Genomic DNA, 21,360 nt, shown 5'->3' with positions numbered 1-21,360 from the left:
GCACTAAACTGATGACCAGTATAAAGAACAAATCTCATCAACTCTTTTTTTTTTTTTTTCCAGAGACACATGACTGTTATTTAATTTATTTTTTTTCAGGTTACACATTTTATAGCATCACAATCTAGGCTACAAAGCTCTTTCTATGATTTTTAAATTTTACAGTATCCAATTCCAAAATTGTCTAGTAAACAACAACAACAAAAAAAATTCTAACCCAGCAGGTCAGAAAGAGCATGAACTGTTATTTTCCATCTTATTTGGAAGTTTCATTAAATATAATATCATGTTACACCAAATGTCAGACAGGGTAACAACATAGGAACTAATATGGTAATAATAAGGGAGTGCATAATGCCCACAAATTGGGAGCATATAAATTAGTTATTCATTGCAAAACATTCCTTTAATCTTGGCTCAGATTCCCCTCCATCACTGCAGCATAGCTCCAACGCCTCCAAACCTTCCAGGGCCAATATGTTTTGTTCCTGTCAGCCATTAAGAATCATGCCATTCTTTTATTTTTATTTTTTTACTTTTTAAATTTTTTTAGTTTCTAAGTAGTTTAGATTCTTTCTTCTTTTTTTATTATTTCAAAATATTATGGAGGTACAAATGTTTTTGGTTACAAGGATTGTTTTTGTTATGCTTGAATAAGGGTTATAAGTGTGCCCATCACCCAGATAATGTTCCCAACACTGTACCCATTAGGTAGGATTTTGCCCATTCCCTCCTTCTGCCTCCCACTTGCTTGATTTCCACTGAGTTGTATTTCCCTTTGTGCATGTGTGTGCACATCCGTTAGTTCCTCTATAGCAAATACATGTAGTGTTTGTTTTTCCATTTTTTGGATACTTCACTTAGGATAATGGTCTCCAGTTCCATCTACATTGTTAGTAAAGGCCTTAATTCATCATTCTTAATGGCTGAGTAGTATTTCATAGTACACATGTACTCTGCTTTGTTAATCCACTCATGAATTGATGGGCATTTGGGTTAATTCTGCATCTGTGCGATTGTGAATTGTACTGCAATAAACATCTGAGTCACCAAGTGGGCTTCATCCCAGGGATGCAAGGATGGTTCAACATATGTAAATCAATAAATGTGATTCACCATATAAACAGAAGCAAAAACAAAGACCGTATGATCATCTCAATAGACGCAGAAAAAGCATTCAACAAAATTCAGCATCCTTTCATGATTAAAAACCCTCAACAAACTAGGCATAGAAGGAATATATATCAAAATTATAAATGCCATATATGACAAACACACAGCCAACATCATACTTAATGGGGACAGATCTACAACAACATAGTAACAACACTAACAAAACTGTATTTCTCTGGTATTCTGTGCCAGCTGAGGGGCTTGGGAAGCCTTGTTTCTCTCAAGTAGTCTCTGTCTCTGGCAGCCCCATGGAAATCTCAGGAAGAACCAATGCTCAGTTTTTAGTTGTTATAGCCACATTCTCAAAGGCCAAAGCCTTTGCACTTCCTGCCTCTACCTTCCTGTTTTATTTTTTCTGGTTTATTTTTTCTCTACTAAGTTCAATTGTCCTATTCCATTCGCAGATGTTGTAGACACTAATCTGGATGTTTTTGTTACGAGCTATAAATCTAATCATTCCCATAGGAGTTCTCCTTTCTAAAGGTAGTCTTCATTGTCACAGTAGTATCACCTGTGGATTGGCTGAGGTATTATGAAAAACAATAGCTTTATGTGGCTTACTTACATAAAACAGGAGTAAACAAATTGAACTTATTGAAACTATCCTGGAAATATTACAGAATCAAAGGAAGCCTGGAGAAGCAGCCTTTGTAAAACAGGCAACAGAAATTACAACAGTGATAGAACCACAGGAATAGTTGAGATGGCCTGCTGCCACCCCTGCATACTCACTGTGATATTGCTAGACAATGAACTTTATCCCTTCTCTAAATTATATCTGACTTTTCCAGTTTCTCTGAGTCACTCCCTCCAAATTAAAAGACCAAAAGTCCCAGTTTGCCAAGATTATTAAAAATGTCCATTGCCTTAAGTTTTATGAATAAAAAGAGACAAAATGCTGCAGTTTATTTTAGTACCAAAGTTGGAGAAGTGTTCTTCCTCTCACAAAGACTTACTCATTCAGGGAGTCTGTATGCTGTATCGCCAACGTTGCACATATGTGCTCTATGCCTTCTCATTAAGCACAGATGCATCCTGCATCTGAGTCCAGATTATAGAGTCACATTTCCTATGACTGGGCAATGCATTTTTACTGTCAACACTTGTGAAAATATTCAAGCCTCAACAATTATACCACTTGAAAGGCCAACTACCAGATATCATTAGAGTTGCCCCATTCATGAGGGATAAAAATACCACGCCCAAGAAGAAATGCTTATCTAAAGGGCTGAACATGTCTTTAGAGACATTAAGTTGCACCAAACATAATGCAGAAAATCATGGACAGTACCTCATATCTAACTGTGTCTGCTCGAATGTACTCAAGTTACTTGTTCTAAAAAGCCTTTCTTTTTCTTTTTAACTCCTTTCCTTATAATTTTCCAATAGAGTATTCCATCTAAAATGTTTGTGCTAAAATACTAATATGTATTGAATAGTCCATACATCTAGACATTGTTCTAAATCCTTTACATGTATTAAGTCTCAAAATAATCCATCAATTCTTACTATTATCTCCATTTTACACATTAGGGAACTGAGCTCTAGAGAGCTTAATTTATACATGTTCATGTGTTTATATAAATGTATAGAGAGAGGCAGAAAGAGAGAAAGCTCAAAAAGCGATTAAGACAGACTGAAACACAACTCTGTTTGCAATATAGGAAGATTTCTGAACTAAAATGACAGTTCAATATTGTCAAAGCCAAATTTGCTTTACAAAATACCAAGACAATCTCTTTTGTTTAAGGAACCACAATGAAAAGGTAGACAGGACATATGTGAATATTCCAGCACTTCAATGTCCAATTGTTTCACCTATAAAAGATTTAATAAATAAAACCAAACCAAAATGGCAGTCTCACATCTTTTAGGTTTTATAGCACAGCAGTAATTCTGCACAGAATGAATTAGATTTAGGAAAACTGTTGTTACAGGAAATTGTTGATGAATGGATTTTATTCTAAGATGATTGGTTTCTCTGGCTTTTCTCTCAAGATGATTCATTAGTTGGCTCCTCATATCAGGTATTTTAGATCAGAGTGTTCTCTTATGGGGGATCATTCTTTTTGTGAAAGCATAAATGATGGACACTTGGCAAACAGTTTAAATTTGCTTCTGTTCTTGCCACTGAAATTGTCTTTGGTTGTCAAGTTAAAAAAAAAAAAACACTTGGATGCAGTTGTTTCACTGGGGTATTTGTCATTTCTTTGGACTATCCATTCAAAGTATCTAGAGGTCTCTGAGTAGAGTTGCTGACCCCCATTCAGGTTACAGGTTGATAAGAAATTCATATCTAATTTGTAATGTCTGTCATTATAGAAACTATGTAATACAAATTTGTTTAAATCAGGTTGTCCTACCTTTCAAAAAAACAGGAAATCACTTGCTAAATATTATTTTGAAATACAAAAATATAGAAACAAGTAGACAGTTAATACAAATTTGAACTATTATAATGTATATTTTTAAAATGTTATTTGGGAGAAATATGTTAAAATTGATTATTTTTCAATAAAAATATTTGACGATATCTGATTTTTCACTAGTGATAATGAGAATGAACACTATATATTTCTGCAAAAGAGACCATGAATTTCTTTGTAAAGGAAACCTTTGTAAATTACTATATGTTAATTGAATAATTAATTACCTAATATATTTAAAGAATTCATTGTAAGCCAGGCAATGATCTGATTTTATTGCATAACTTGGAATATAGTACTAAATTATAACTTTTATTCTAATGAATAGTCCATGCAAATTATGTGATTTTTGCTTCTATATTGAGTCTAAGCTTTAGCACTTTTAAGATGCTACAAGCCAATAAATTATAATTCTTACAGGAATAATTTATCACATGCTAGATATTCAAATATATTTTAAAACATTATACAGATTCTGAATATATCATTGAGGCATTTGTTGTCATTGTTACAGGTTTGATCATAGCAGTATTAGATATCATGTACACTGAGAAGTTATTATGCATATTATTTCATATTTTATGCCACTAATTGAATCGTGATCCCCATTAATATAATTAGAGGTCCAAAAAGCTTATTTACTCCAGATACAAAAAACAAATTATGCCTATTATCCAGATAATTATGCTTTATACTTTTTCTAGAGGCTATTAATACTATAAGTAGAAATGGAAATCCTTAAATAGTTGGCCTGAAATTATATAACATTGTAATAGAAGGAATCAAATGAATTTATATAATTATCTTAAGAAGCTAATTTCTAGCCTTGAATAATATCATATAATTTCTTCATTAATAAATTATAAAGATAATATCAAAAGTACCCATTGCTCTATCATAATTTTCAATACATATGTGAATATTTCAAAAAAATATTAACTCAAGAACTCCACTAGAATAAAAATAGTAATATACTGTGATTTAGTAGAGAGATTCTAGCACTGAAAGTTGTTCAGTGATAGAAAATATGTTAATATAATTCATCACAACAATTTTTAAAATACAATAAAACCTCGAAAAGCAACCTCTGAAAAACATTCCACATTATTCTTCATCAGTTTTTTTCAGAAATCTAAGTGTATTAGTCAGGGTATAAACTTTTCAAAATAATTCATCCCCAAATATCATTTGTTTAAGACAAAAAGGAATTACTCTTTATTCAATATGCTTACTGAGATCAGGGTTGCAAGTGAGGTGAAAACGTGTGACACCTCAGCTCCACGACATCAAGTTTTACATTCCCAAAAAAGCAATAAATAAATAAAACCAAAAATACCTATTATCACAGCTTTTACTCTACTTGTTTCAAAATTTCTGGGAAAATTTTAAGCAATTGAGAGAAAAGAAAGAGCAATAATAAGTACATGCATAAAATTACCATTATTTATGTATGATATGATTATTTGAAAATCTCTATAAAAATACAAAAAAAACTATAATTTAAAAACAAAGTAAATTGACAAATTAAAAATACATATTAAACAGTAATGATTCTTCCAAAAACATGATCCCCAAAAGATCCAAATAAAAAGTGAAAGAAAACAGAAAATCTGCTCTTGGGATGTATTTATTTATTTTATTGTATACATTTAAAGGTACAACATTATTTTGATATACATATACATAATGAAATAATTCCTACAGTCAAGCTAATTAACATCCCTCTCCTCACATAGTTACCATTTTTTCCCTGTGAAAAATCTACTCTCTTAGCAAATTTCTAGTATATAATACAGTATTTATTAACTGTGGTCAGCATGCTGTACATTAGATGTCTAAACTTATTCATGCTACATAACTTAAACTTTGTACACTTTGACCTATATCTCCCATGTCCTGGTAACCACCGTCCTACTCTCTACTTCTTTGTATTAGACTATTTTACACTCCACATATGAGATCATGCAGAATTTTTCTTTCTGTGTCTGGCTTATGTCACTTAGAAAATTGGTACAGCTATAATAGAAAATAGTATGGAGGTTCCTCAAATAATTAGAAATAGAACCGTATGATCCAGCAATCCCTCCTCTGGGCATATACACAAAGGAAATTAAATCAGTAATGTATCTTGAAGAGATATTTGCACTCCCATGTTCATTTCAGCATTATTCACAATAGCCAAGATATAAAAACAACCTAAGTGTTCATCAATTGATGAATAGATAAAGAAATTGTGATTTATATATACACATGCAATGAGATATATGTGTGTATGTGTTTGTGTGTGTGTGCACGCATACATTGGGACATTATTCAGCCATAAAAAAGAAGTAAATTCTGCCATTCGCAACAGCATGGACGAACATGGAAAATATTATGATCTTTAGATTTAATGAAAAGAATTGAATAAGTATAAAATACACCTTATTCTTGAATTGTAATATCAATAGTGCAATAAATTCAACAATTTATGTACATTTTATACATATATAAAATACAACCCAAGAACAATGAAAAATTTTAGGTGGGGTGGTAAGAATTTGACAATATTAGTTCAAAGATCATCTAGAAAAAATAACAAGTAAATGTGAATTAGAACAGTCAGCATTTACCCTGAAACTGTAAAACTAGTGGAATAAATATAATTATACCAAAATATTTGTGTCATCTTATGGGATGGACGTCCTCAAATGTTTAAAAAAGGCAGAAACTATAAACAAAGGAAAAAATAGTTTTGACATTTATTTTTGCTGTTTTGCTATTATGTATAAAATGTATAGATATATGATGTTATCTTTAAAAAAAATCAGAATACAAAACACTTGGAATTTTATTGACAGCATGTTTGTATCTGTATTTTTATGTATATATTACACATATGTATGTATGTATACTAACAGTATCTGTATTTTATACACACGCATTTTAAAAATCAATAAGAACCTATGGGCCGGGCGCGGTGGCTCACGCCTGTAATCCTAGCACTCTGGGAGGCCGAGGCGGGTGGATCGCTCGAGGTCAGGAGTTCGAGACCAGCCTGAGCAAGAGTGAGACCCCGTCTCTACTAAAAATAGAAAGAAATTATATGGACAACTAAAATATATATATACAAAAAATTAGCCGGGCATGGTGGCGCATGCCTGTAGTCCCAGCTACTCGGGAGGCTGAGGCAGGAGGATCGCTTGAGCCCAGGAGTTTGAGGTTGCTGTGAGCTAGGCTGAAGCCACGGCACTCACTCTAGCCCGGGCAACAGAGTGAGACTCTGTCTCAAAAAAAAAAAAAAAAAAAAAAAAAAAAAAGAACCTATGGAGACAATTAAAATTAGGCAACAGATAAGTTTGCCTATTTGCTCTTCATATATTTTTCAGGGTAGGTAATAATTTCCCTTTTTAAAAAATTTCAGAATATTACAGGGTTCCAAATGTTTTGATTACATGATTTGTACACTACTTTGGTGATAGGCACACTTATAACTTTGATTCAAGCTGCACAAAAGCAAATCATAATTTCCCTTTTTGAAATATCTTAATGTCATCTAGTTCTATGGAACAATAAAGGGTTCTCACATATTCTTAAAGCAAAGATAGTTCACAATGAGAATGACATTTAACAGAAAACTTCAAATCATATTGATTGTGTAATGCTATATCATTCTCTAATTTACACAGTTTTAGAGATTTAGAACCTAAGAATTTTTGCTGTTCAATATTTTAAAAATTATTCCAAAGATTCTATCTATGTGTCAAGTCATCTTTCAAAATCTTTAATGTTGGCTGCAATTCCAGTAGAGTTATTTTGAGTTGCTCAAGCTCAGCATTTTCGTACTCTCTCTCTCTCTTTTAGACAACACACGTAATTTGTGTTTTAAATACCACAGGGAAAAAAATTATGAAAACTAGAATGAACTAATATATACAGAAATGCATTGTTAATTTTACCTACAAACAGACCACTCCATCTGTTCAAACATAATGCTCCAAACCAAGGAATATGTTCCAAACCAAAGAGCATGATATTTGACAGATGGAGAGGTCTGTAAGCCTGTCTGGAGCACAGAATACTATAGAGTTTGTAGCAAGGTCCAATTTTCCACACTAAATGAAATCTAATCGAAATTTTTCCCCAATAAACATCAAAATCAGCACCAATTTTACCAATTGCTATGCACCATAGACCAACTCATTTTATGTGTTTTCTTTCTCATATAAAAGAAACCCGTATCTACTTTCTGAGTTAATTTTCTACTTTCATGGCTGTTCTTCTACAAAAATAAGTACAAATGTCAAATATATTTCATACATAATAAAAGTCATCAATGAATCAAAGTTAGGATGCTTTACTCTTTAGCATAAAAATATCATTGGGTACTATTTTTAGAATGATTAATCATTTAAATATTGAGTCATAGTACATCAGATTTGGAAAAAGCCTATGATAGGTTTTGATAAATCTCTTTAATTTATTGATTTGAACAACAAAATGAGATGTCTGATTGTCTTCCCTAAAAGCATGCAGTCAGTGTGAGGCTGAATAAGGTGCCTTTGGTCTTGTCTAGGGCTCATTTCTACAATCCAGCATTCTAATGTGTGATGAAGGACATGGGAGATTGCCTCATCATTATTAAAATTTCAGTGCAATTAAATTAGACAAAAACTTTGCTGAAAATGTCATATGGGTTGCTATAGGAACTGAGAACACCATTTCAATTTCTATAAATTAATTGTAGGCTTATCAAACTGACCATGAGGGCATCCTGTGAGAAATGTGTAGATAAAGTATATTAACATTGATGGGTGTCACATGAGAGTTCAATACGTAAAGGTGAGACATAGTTCAATATGTAATTTCAACATGTCAAAATTCAGAGTTGCTTATGACTTTGTACCCCAGTAAACTTGGCATAAATTAAACCTTGCTTCTAGCCCTGTTCAGTTCCAAACCATGGTAGCAATGACTATGCCCCATCATCTAGGGTGGTTTTTAGGGTGGGCAAGAATATTTAGGATAACCTCATAATACATTTAGAAATTTAGCAGAAATTTCCACTAGGAAACCCTAAAGGGAGCCAACTTGTACTTTCTTCAGAAGTACTGTAATTACATATGAACTGCTGTTCTAAAGATATTCCTTTCATTCCACTTCAAAGAAATATTCAAAGAATATTCAAGCAACTTGGCCACAAATGTAAAGACTGAAATACTTATTCTTCATTTTTTGGATATAAAAAACTTCATAATATTATGTAAAATTCAGGTAAAATCAGTATTTCATAGCCATGCTTGAGCTATCCCAATCATCTTTTTTTCTCTAGCCAGGAAATAAATTACTCCAGATTTTAAAATCAGGTATTCCAACCTTGAGTGGTTATATTATAATTTTGATGGCCATTTATTTGGCCATGCCATTCCCACATAAAATGCTTTGAATAGTCTATTTCTCAAGTTTACATGATTCTATTAGATACTGTTTTTTGTAAACTGCCTAATGATATACTCTCAAAATTTGGTTGTTTCCCAATTATAGGAAATTTTACTGGACCTGCATCTGTCCACTTCAATAAAAATTGAGAGGGTGTTTGCAGTGCCCAAGTAGCTCTCCAGATACTTCTTTGAATATCAGTCAAATTTCATCATTTAGTTTTAGCACTTACATATAAGTATGTCCTTGCATCTTTTATTTCAATTTCCTTCTATTTTTCTTATGATTTCTAACCTAGAATATATCTTGTAACAATGCTAATTGCTATTGCCAGATTGTGTGTGTGCATGCGTGCATGTATGTATGTGTGTGTCAAATTTCAATTTACCCATGAATTTGAGAAAATAAAGCATACTGATAAAGAGAAGATAAACTTCCTTGGCTAGTAAAAAGATTTTTGGTCTGCACCACCAGATTGTGCCTGTGTAGTATTCTCCTTTAAATCCCAGACTCATATATAGATTTCCACTTAACTTATCCACTTGTAAATCCAATATGCATCTCAATCTTCATAAGTCTAAAATGAAATTCTTGATCGCTCCCACCCTAATAAAAAATTCAGCTATACTTCTCATTATGTTATCTCCTCACATATGATGCCAAAACCAACTGAATTTTATAGAAAAAAAATGTAAGAGACATCATTCATTCCTCTGTACTCTCTACTGTCCTTTGCATCCAAATCATTGGCAAGTTCTTTCAGTTTCATTTTTGAAATAGATTTCTAATCGATCCAAACCTCTTTATCAGGCAATGATTTTCTCTTTTTTGAGCTAATGCAATAGACCTTCTCCATTCCTGATCCTACAGTTTATTTTCCACACTTTGGTCAGAATGTTAGATTACTTTCTATCTTTCTTATTGCTTCTTTTACTTCCTTCCTTCCTTTCTTAATTCTTTTTTCCTCTCTCCCTTCCTTCATTCCTTTCCTCCTTCCTTATTCCATTCTTCTTTCCTTACTTCCCTTCCTTTCTTTTTCCCTTTCAAATTATTCAGATTGTAAGTCTCCTTGCTTTAATCTTTCCTGTTCTTTTCAGTTGTACATAGTGTAAAATCAAAACTCTACCATGGCCAAAAAATGCACTAAAAGATTTGGCCCTTCCTCACTCTTCAAGCTTAACCACACGCCACTCTGTTCTTTCTCAGTATATTCCAGCTATAGCTCAGTCTCATCTCAGAGTCTTTGCACTTAACCTTTTCCTCTGCCTGGAACAATTTTTCTTAGGCTCTTGGCATGACACTCTTTTATATCATTTAGTTCTCCAGTGTTACCACCTCCATAGAAAGTACTTACCTGTCCACTCTATCTACAGTTCTAAAATGCTCCACACACACAATTACCCTCTGTGATTATTAATTTTATCTGTCAACTTTATGGCCATGGGCTGGATGTGGTGGCTCACTCTTGTAATCCTAGCACTCTGGGAGTCTAAGATGAGAGGATTGCTTGAGGTCAGGAGTTTGAGACCAGCCTGAGCAAGAGCGAGATACCATCTTTACTAAAAATAGAAAAAAAAATTAGCTGGGCAACTAAAAATAGAAAAAATTAGCCAGACATGGTGGTGAGCACCTGCAGTCCCAGCTACTTGGGAGGCTGAGGCAGGAGGATCGCTGGAGGAGTTTGAGGTTGCTGTGAGCTAGGCTGATGCCACAGCACTCTAGCATGGATAACAGTGCGAGACTCTGTCTCAGAAAAAAGACAACAAAAAACAAACAAACAACAAAAAAAGCTTGATGGCCATGGGGTACCCAGATATCTGGATAAACATTATTCCTGGTTGTGTCTGTGAGGGTGTTTCTGGATGAGATTGATATTTAAATGAGTAGATTGAGTAAAGCTGGTTGCCCTCCTCAAAGTAGGAAGTCCTCATCCAAACCATTGATGGCCTGAATAAAATAAAAGGCTGAATATGAAAGAATTCCCTCTCTCTTCTTGATTGTCTTTGAGATGGGACATTGTTCTTCTCTTGTCTTCAGACTCACACTCAGACTGGAACTTGCACTAACAGCTCTCCTGGGTCTAGACTTCTCACCTTCCAAGTTCACATGAACCAATCCTTTCATATCAATCGCAGCTTGTTGCAGCATGCATCTCTAAGCTTTTCTATTACTCAAAACTCTATCCATTACTCAATTCCAAAGCTGCTTCCACATTTTTAGGTATTTGTTACAGCAGCACTCCACTTCTCCTTACCAAAATCTTTATTAATCTGCTTGAGCTGCCATAACAAAATATCATAGACTGGGTAGCTTAAACAATATACATTTATTTCTCACATCTGGAGGCTGGAAAACCAAGATCAAAAAGGCAGATTTGGTTCCTGGTAAGGGCCATCTTCCTGGGTCACTCTGATGACCACCTTCTCGCTCAATCTGGTATCTTATTATGACAGCTAGAGTAGAGTAATATACTCTCTATTGCCTTGAAATAATGAAACATATCTGATATACATTATTTCTCAGTAAATTTCTCCATTTATATTCACAAGTTGATTTAGAGTTTCTGGTAGTTTTTTTTTTTTCCTTTTAATTTCAGCATATTATGGGGGTACAAATGTTTAGGTTACATATATTGCCTTTGCCCCACCCGAGTCAGAGCTTCAAGCATGTCCATCCCCCAGATGGTGCGCACTGCACCCATTAGGTTTGTATTTACCTTTATTCATACTCTTGTTACAGGCTCCATAATCACAGGGCAGGATAATTATTAGAAGAGCTTTATTAAAATATTTTTCTCAAAGCACCTAGTGGAAAATGATGGTGCAATTGATTAACTGTCAGAAGTGGAGCATTGGGATGGTACACCAGTGGAGGAAGAGGCTAGGTGATGCAGTATATTATTAAATAGGTATTTGAAAAACACGAGGGAAATAGCAACTTCAAGGACAATAAAATGTAGTGGCTATTGCTAAGATCAACAAATGCTCTAAAAAAGGATAAAGAAATGTTGAGATCAATTAATAGGCAATTGAAGCTAAGTGTGAAAGCCTGAGGTCTCATTAGTAGCAAATAAAGAGGCTCTCATCTCCTGATTTGGGAGGAGTTGAAAAGATTAGTTGAGAAAACAGCCAAATAATACCATCAATTACAACCACCTGTGCCATATATTTTAGTCTCTCTACATAAATCCTTTCCACATAAAAGAGCTAGAAATTCTTTCTTATTATAGGCACACATTCTAGGTATGGGTTTTCTCTTCCTGTCTGAAAGGCAGCAATAGTACCACGACATGATTTATGAAGCATCACATGGTCCAATATAACATTATGTCGCACCTTAGAGAAGAAGAAATACAAGAGTGTGCTCATTAGTTAGCTCATTGATTGTATCACATATTCCACCAACTCCACCAACTAGCAGATGCTAGCTAGCCAGAACAATCTGTCTGTAGGCATAGCTGAAAGTACCAACTTGGAGAATACAACTTATATGGAAGCAAGAATGAGTCACTATACACTATATTATATATAACTTGAATCAAATATTTTCACTTCCCCATGACTCTTGAGAATAGGAATAACTATATTTACTGTCACTCTCAATGAGCTTCTCTGGGGATTTATGCTTCCTGTCCCCACAACTTTGGGCTCCATAGGGTTAGAGAGCTGGGTTTCCAAAGGGAGAACACTTTTTCAGGAGATACAGCAAGAACTCTATTGAGCTACAAACTAATCTTAACAGTGACATTAATTTTCTATTGTCTATGCTCCATGGCATCAGTAACCGTATCACACACTAACAGAAAAATAATGTAGTCTAAGGTCTCCTTGTTTCTTGATTATACTTTTTTCATATGCCTAACATTAGAATTAATTCATTACACTTGTACACTTGTGTGAGCTATGTCTGTTTTGATGTCTTAGCCCTTAATTCCATTTAACTTTGGAATTCCAATTGCTTAATTTAGCTCTTTCTATTCTAATATGGTGCTGGTTTCTTTTTGTTAAAACAAAGCATAACAGAGACAGATAGAAATAGCATAATATTATCTATAGGGAACACAACTGCAAGAACAATTTGGGAACCTATGTAATCTAATTTGGTATCCCCAAAATAATTTTGATAGTGATTCAAGTAAATCTATTCTCCAGTACATATTGAATTTCTACTACAACTATTTTTACACATCTGAAAATAAGGTGTTGTTAATCCTTGGTGAAAAGGGAACTATATTGAGACATTTAAAGCATTTTAAATTTTGATTCAGTTGGGAATAGTAAAATTCAGGCCTCTGACCATTCTCTGCTTATAATTAAGACCTTTGTTTAGGTTTGCTGAAAACCTGGAGGTACAGTAAAATTGTTTTATTAGGAATTAGGCTTAACGTGTCCTGAATGTGCCAAGGTTGCTATAGTTACTCTATATTTTGTGAGTTTTTGAACAGTGTGTGCCAAGCTTGTATTCCTAACATCAGCCTGTTTTACTTTGTTTTTAGTAACTGATTCATGATTTGCTTAAGTGGATTATTCTGCACAGTGGAGTTCTTGATTTTAGCCTGAAAGTTTTGGCCTCAGTATCCCACTCCCAAATTTTATATTTATTTTAAATATGTGCTTGAAATCCTCATCAATAATGCCTCTACATCTATCTCACAAGCTTCTAAAGGTTAAAAAAAGGGAATAAAAATTTTTTGAAAATGCTTTGAAACTAAAAATAATTTTATATAGAATATTAATACTCTTTGGGCAAGTTACCAAATAATTATTCATCAAGACTGAGAGTTTTATTTTAAATAGCTAGCTAGTTCTATACAATTTATACTGGGCTCTTTTTAAATAGATTTGATTCTGTGCAAACACATATGTATTAGAGTTCTTCAGAAAATATGGAACAAATAGGATGTATTTCTATGTATCGATCTATCTATCATCTATCTATCTATTAGAGAGAGAATGAATGAGGTTTATGTTAAGGAATTGGTTCATTTTGTCTGTACAGGCTGGTAAGTTCAAAATCTACAAGATAGATAAGGAGGCTATTGACCTAGGGAAGAGTTAATATTGAAGTCTGAAGTCAGTCTGCTGAAAGAATTTCCTCTTTTTTGAAAGATTAGTCTTTTCCTTAGGGCCTTCAACTGACTTGGTGAGGCACACCCACCTCATGAGGGGTAATTTCTTTGTTCAGTCTATTTATTGATTTAAATGTTAATCTCATCTAAAAAATACCTTTACAGCAGTATCCAGATGTGTTTGACCAAATATCTGGATATTATGGCCTAGCTACACTGACACATATAAAATTAACTAACAACACATACACACACAAACACATGGTGTCAGAAAAAAAAATGTATGTGTCAAGGCTTACATTTTAATCAGGTAGGAAATAGAATCTCACCTAAAATGTTATTCTTGGTAGCATAAGGCACATTATTCATGCTAATGATAGGGATGTAGAGAAAAAGAAATTTGACCTTTTTCATATGTTACACGTATTTCAGCCTAGATGTGAATGCCTGTCTAGTTGTAGTCTGTTCTGCCTTTTTGTAATCTCACTGATGCAATTAAATAGAACCTACAAAATCTAAATTCCAGGCTTAGTAAAATAGAATAACTATTGGTATCAGTTACGTTGTTAGGAGCAAAAATGATCACCCATTACACTGCAAACAGAAATGAATATAATTACTTATGGACTATAAAATATATACATTGCAGAGACCTTAACCATAGATTCTGATTTGTAGGTTTGGAGTAGAGCTCTGCATCTGCATTGTTAAGAAATTCAATAGATTATTTTACTGTGAACTATTGAATGAGAATCACTGATAAAGAGCCTGCTGTAGAAGAAAGAAAAACAAATAACTTGCCTTTAGAATTAAAAAATAATCTTGAAAATAAAAACACGTAGGACTCATTCAGCAGGTCAATGAATCAGAATTTAATAGGACATGGACTATAGACATAACTACTAACGCAGGCAAGATAGGACTTCAGGCAATGAGAAGTCCATCCAGACAAAAACAGCATGATAGCTGGAAAGTCTGGTTAGCTAGGCACCAGTTTGGTAGACAAAACATAAGATCTGCATCCAGCCAAATTAGCAATTGGTATTTATGAAAAATATTTGACAAACATAAATACCAGGCAACCCATTGGTTATCAAGATGATTTCAAAACAAAGAATGAGGCTTGCAGGAAGGCCTTTCAGATTGGAGACATTACCGTTGTGGGACAATGAGCAGTTTTCCAAGCTGAAGTCTCATAGGAAAAATAGGAAGCCAGAAGTACTTAATGTTTGTTTCCTGCTGTTTTCTGCTGTATTTCTTTGTTGTATTGTTGTTTGGCTTTTGGTTTGTTGAGGTATAATTTATGCAAAGTAAAATTCATCTTTTTAGGAGTACTGGTCTATGAGTTTCGAGAAACTTAAACAGTGAGTGTCAACATCACCAGGATTAAGATATAGAATATTACCTTCATCTCTAAAAGTTCCCTCACGCCCCTTTGTAGGAAATCCCTTTACAATACCACCAGCTCTTGGCAACAATTGATTTGATTCCCATCCCTGTGTTTTTTGTCATTATAGTTTCAAAGTGTCATTTAAGTGAAATCCTTTAGTATATAGCCTTTGTTCTTGGTTCTTCCTTTTGCAGAGTTAGTTGCCATTGTACGGTTAGATGACAATTTTTCCTTTCATTCACCTGTTGATGACTATTTGGATTGTTTCTAGCTTTGGGGAATTATGAAAACATCTGCTATAAATATTCACAAACAGATGTTGTTTAAACATGTCATTTCCCTTTGGTAAACACTTAGGAGTAAGAGTGTTGGGCCACATGGGAAGTATGTTACCTTTACACAAAATTGCCTCTTTTCCAAAATGTGTGTATCATTTTGCACCCACACTGGGAATATGTGAAAGTTCCAGTTGCTCTGTATTATCAAGGCTTTTATTTGAAACAATCTAATAGATGTATAGTAGCATATTACTGTGGCTTTAATTTACATCTCCCAGTTTGTGGCTTGTCTTTTCATTTTCTTCACAATAGGTTTGAAAGAGCAGAAAATTTTAGTTTTAATGAAGTGTAACTTATCAACATTTTATTTATTTGTTTTTATTTTTTGTGTCCTACATAATAAATCTCTTCTTAATGCAAGGACCAAAAGTCACAAAGATTTATTTTCTTATATTTTACTATAGATTAATTGTCTTAGGTCTGTGATCCATTGTGGGCTAATTTTTATACATGATGCAATTAAGGATAGAGATGAACATTTTTGTATATGAATGTTCCATTTATCCAGTTTCATTTATTAAAAAGGCTATTCATACTTAATATAATTTCCTTGACAACTATATCATGCATCAAATGACCATATCTACGTTTTCCATTCTGTTCCATTGATATATATGTTTATACTTTTGGCAAATCACACTATTTTGATTATTATAACTTTATGGTCATTCTTACAATCAGGTAGTGTAAATCTTTGAAATTTGTTCTTCCTTTTCAAAATTATCTTTGCTATTCTTTTCTAAATTTTATTTTATTTTTTTAATTTTAATTTTTATATTTTTAATTGGGGGGGGTCTTCCAATTAGGACTGGAAAACCTGCTAGACAAATTCTAAAAGAGCTATAACACTATCTTTGCTATTCCAGATCCATATTTTCTTTATAAATTTTACAACTAGCTTATTATCACAAAATTGCTGCTGGATTTTGATTAAGATTACCCTGTACCTATAGATAGTTTGGAGGAGAATTGATAGTTTGGCAATTTTTTAGCTTCTAATCCATGAATACATACATATATCTATCCATAAATTTAGGTCTTATTTGATTTTTATCATCAAATGTTTTATAGTTTTCAGTGTAGAATTTTTCCCACATATTTTGGTGGAATTATTCATAAATATTTCATATTTATTGATATTATAATATGTGGTTCTTTCCCAAATTTTAATTTCTAACTGTTTAGATAAACAATTGATTTTTATATATTGACCTTGTATCCTGTGACTTTACTAAGCATACGTATACTATCTGTCAGTTCTTTCTGGATTCTTCGAGATTATCTACATAGACAATTAAGATATCTACAAGAAGAAACAGTTTAATTCTTTCCAATATACATGGTTTCATTTAATTTTCTTTCCTAATTTACTAACTAGAATCTCCATTACAACTATGAAAAGGAATGGCAAGAGCAGACACCTTTGCCTTGTTGCTGATCCTAGGGGAAATACATTCAATCTTGGAGCATTTAGTATGATGTTAGCTGTAGGTTTTCATGAGATACCCTTTGACAAGTTGAGAAAGTTATCTTTCGTTTGTGCAGATTTTTTATAACATATTGTAGTGAATGCTTAAAATTTCATGTTGTGTCAGCATCTATTTTGAATGCAGGTTTAGCTTTCTCATACCAGAGGCAAATCTCAGTTACCCTTGACTTAGTTTCCTGCTCTAAACCACACCAAAATGGCTCAAGCCAGTGGCCAGGGATAAGAATTTAGAGGCATCTCTCCCACCCAGTAGACTGGGCTTCCCTCTTTCCCACAGCTTCCTTTAAAGGAACTATTCAGACATTTGCCTGCAAACTTAAAGTGACCCATACCCTATTCCCTTGTATCTACCACTTGCTTGTTGCCACACTCTCTTCTCTCTCCCTCCCTGAGCTCCCTGACCTCCAGGTGTGCCGTGTACATCCTAGTGTCTGTGAGTTTGAAAAACTCTGAAACTTTCACATTGCGCTTATGTCATTGAAGTCTTACTCTCAATCCTACCCCTGATGGCAAGGCCACCTGGAAGGAACCCAAGCAGGTGGATCCTCTGTTGGCTGCAGGGGACAGTAGCTACCAGTTAAGTTGATAATGAAACATAAAGAGTTTCATTCAAAACATATGTTGACTCTGAACTCTGCCAAATGCATTGCTGTATCTATCGAGATGATCTTAATGTTATTGTTGTTTTTTATTATTATTTTTAGGCTACACTACATTAATTGATTTTTGAAGATTAAACAATCCTCCTAAGATAACTTCTACTCTGATATGATTTAAGAGAGAGAGAGAAAGAGATAATGATAATAATGACAATGATGATTTTTTTAATAATATATCCATGAGGAATATTACTCTATAGTTTTCATGTAAAAGCTTGTTCTGGTTTTCATATCAGTGTAATGCAGACCTCATAAAATAAATTGGAAGGTGTCTCATCTTCTTTTATTTTCTGGAAAAGTTTTTTGTAAAATTAGTATTATTTATTCTGGCAGATCTTTCTAGAGAAGACATCTGGGCCTGGGGCTTAGGTTGTTGAAAGGTGTTTAACAATGAATTCAATATCTTGTAGTTACACTACTACCTAAGAGAGAAAGAGGGAGAGAAAGAGAAACAGAGATCTCTGTATAGACCCTATTGGTTCTGTTTCTCTGGAGCCTGAAAAATACATATACTGTCAGATACTCAGGGATGTTTTTTTGATCCATTTATACTTTGAATGCATGATTCATGATTTTTTTCAAGAAGTTGGTGGAAATATAGCTTTATTCTGAGGCAAAATAGTTGTTTCTCCATGTTAATTGGCTCACATGAGACAATACTGATGATTTTGCCAAGAGCCAATCTGCCTGCATCATATTTCTAACAAGTGAAAGGTAGACTGAAAGACAGTGTTTCACTCTGCAATTGCTAATTAGAAGAGCATACAAAAGAATCCTATATGTTGTTTCTTCAAGATGAAATTTTACGTATAACAGATTTTAAACCTGCAGTAGCTATCCATTAAGAAGAAAGATTCAGATAGATAAAATAACATTAAAAAAGAGATAAACTTGAAAATTCATGTAGGAAATGTTACTTGAAATAAGTACTTTTGGATAGTTAAAAGAAGGAAAAAAGACATTTTATTCCTTTTCCTTGATATTAAAACCAAGTAAAATAACATGTAGCTTGAATTCTAAAATAATGTATCAGTTACTCTTTCCAAAACCACAAAGACAATTCATTAAGGTTTTGCCTTCTTAATGTAAAAGAAAAATGATGTCATGACTCTGAAGATGCAAAATAATGTAAGCTTGGAAATGAAATAGATAACTGGTCTGTATTGAAAGTAAAAATTATATTAGTTCCAAGTATTGCATTTTTCTCACTAATATAGTAAATACATAAGTATTTGTTTATGTATTTCTATAAGTTAGAAAAACTATACCTTATAATCTGACACCATACTTTTAACAATAAGACTTAGGCAGATTATTGCATTATGGTAGGAATTGTAAAATAACATTTAAAGAATTAAGTTTAGTTTTTAACATATAAATCAAGAAAATAAAAATAGAAGCCTTCAGTAAGTCTACAATTTTACACTGCTATTTACTAGATATAATTCAGTTCATATTTAGATATTTCTACACATAAACCTACCCATTGTATTTTCTGATCTTTCACGAATATTAGAGTATCATCTTTTTGCCTCACTTGTCATGAATTTTTTACCTTTTTCTTTAGAAAAAAATGTATTTCTATACAATAAATATTTTTCAATTAAAATTGAATGTGTACATATTTCTGTATGCACAACCTTTTTTTCCAAAGATCTCTTAAAATAAATATAAACTAAAAAGATTAATACAAATTCTGCAAAGCTAGAGTCATATATTTCTGATTTCAGCTCAGTTTTTTCCTCTGTTGCTGTCTGACAAGTTTTTTAATTACTTTAAAAAAATACTTTTTAACATACATCTAAATGTACATTTACACCTAAAATAGCTAAATTTCTCTTAATTCTTAATTTACTTCATTAGAGCAACAGAACATTTTGCAAATACCTAATAAAGCATAAAAAAGAAAATAGAAATTAACAAAATTAACTACATCACAAAACATAATAATAAGAAACATTACTTTTGGGTTTTTTTAATTAACTTGTGTAACTATTTTATAAAACAACTCCATCTAAATTTAGCTAAAATAATCACAGAGGTTTTGGACCCAAACCAAGTGCTAGAATGCAACTTAGTGTCAGATAAGCACAATAGGACTAGAAATAGAATGGATTCATTTTCTCACCTCTGCTTCTTTCTACTTTCAGCTTATTGCTATTACTCTTCTCTCTTGCTCCCACCATTATCCTTATCTCTCAGTCTACATAGCAGGATATGGTCACTCTGCTACATTATAGTCAGTCCATCAACGTAGAGACACTAAGTGGATCTGTTAAACAGTTAAGAATTCCAAAGAAAGAAAATCAGAATGGCCCAGCCTAATTTTCCACAACAGGTTGAATCAATTCTGTGAGAACATCGGTGGAAGAGGTGGGAAATTAGAGAAGTCATTTATACTTGCCAGTTATCCTTCTGATTGATCAAATAGGAATCATAATCATACCTCACACAATTGTTGAGAAGACCTAATGAGATTATGCTCGTCAAGAATCTAGCACAGTGCTTGGCATAAAATAAACATAGACTATTAACTTCTATTACTGTTAATTTAACTGTGTCTATTACTACTGTTTGTAAGACTCTATCCCCTGAAATTAGGCTACATGAACTCATGTCCCAGCATTATAACTTACATTTGCTAAAGATCATAGCACAATCTTGAGAAATTTATGTATTCCATCTATTCTTTCACCTTTATATTTATAGGTTGAGACATATAATAGTATTGTTTCATGGAATAACTTATTATTTCTCTGATTATAGTTTCTTGCATTTATTCTCACGGAATAAACATTTTTGCACCCTACCTCCTTAAATGCAAAAAAGGCATGTGCCTATAGAATTTGTCAGAGTTTTCTGGTATTATCAATAGCTAGCTGACTTGGATTTATAAGGGTGGTGGACAAGACAAATGTGATGGTTCTCATCACAAAGCAGCGTCTGAGAGGTGAAGTAGGGCAGTTGCTCAGCTCTGTCTACAGTAAATTGTTATTCCTTGAGTCAAAGGGCACCACTGGGAAAGGTACAAAGAGATTAACTGTCTTTATTCAGGCTTTCTTTTTCATGATGTGAGTCCAAAAAATTTGCTAACCTTGGTTAAACTGTTCTTGAGTCCAGTTACGATCACCTTCAAATTACCGTCAATTTGTCAATTCTGGCATAATGCTTTCTGTCAGTCTTGATTTTCAGTGTTACAAGTCTTTTGTTTGTGTTTCATTTTGTTTTCCTATGTTTTCACTTTAGCAGGAAGTTGGAAGAAGAAACATTAGGGATGGCCATACAAATTCCATTTCAAACCAGCCCATTTGAATGCTTTTTAAAAATCACTATTTCTTCATTAGTGAGTTTAAAATAATCAATACTAGTGAATACTAAAATTTTAAAACTCTACCAAAA

At 33.1% G+C, this 21,360-nt stretch overlaps 1 non-coding gene across 1 annotated transcript; it reads right to left on the bottom strand.

Annotated features, from left to right (window-relative positions):
- Positions 1–16,602: 16,602 nt before the first annotated feature.
- LOC138387958 (U7 small nuclear RNA) lies at positions 16,603–16,664 on the bottom strand. Its single transcript, XR_011234019.1, has one exon. It is a non-coding gene; the product is annotated as a U7 small nuclear RNA (small nuclear RNA).
- Positions 16,665–21,360: the final 4,696 nt, after the last annotated feature.

The sequence above is a fragment of the Eulemur rufifrons genome, chromosome 1, assembly GCF_041146395.1.
Source record: "Eulemur rufifrons isolate Redbay chromosome 1, OSU_ERuf_1, whole genome shotgun sequence".
In the NCBI taxonomy this organism is placed as follows: domain Eukaryota; kingdom Metazoa; phylum Chordata; class Mammalia; order Primates; family Lemuridae; genus Eulemur; species Eulemur rufifrons.
This window is presented reverse-complemented; position numbering and strand designations above follow the sequence as displayed.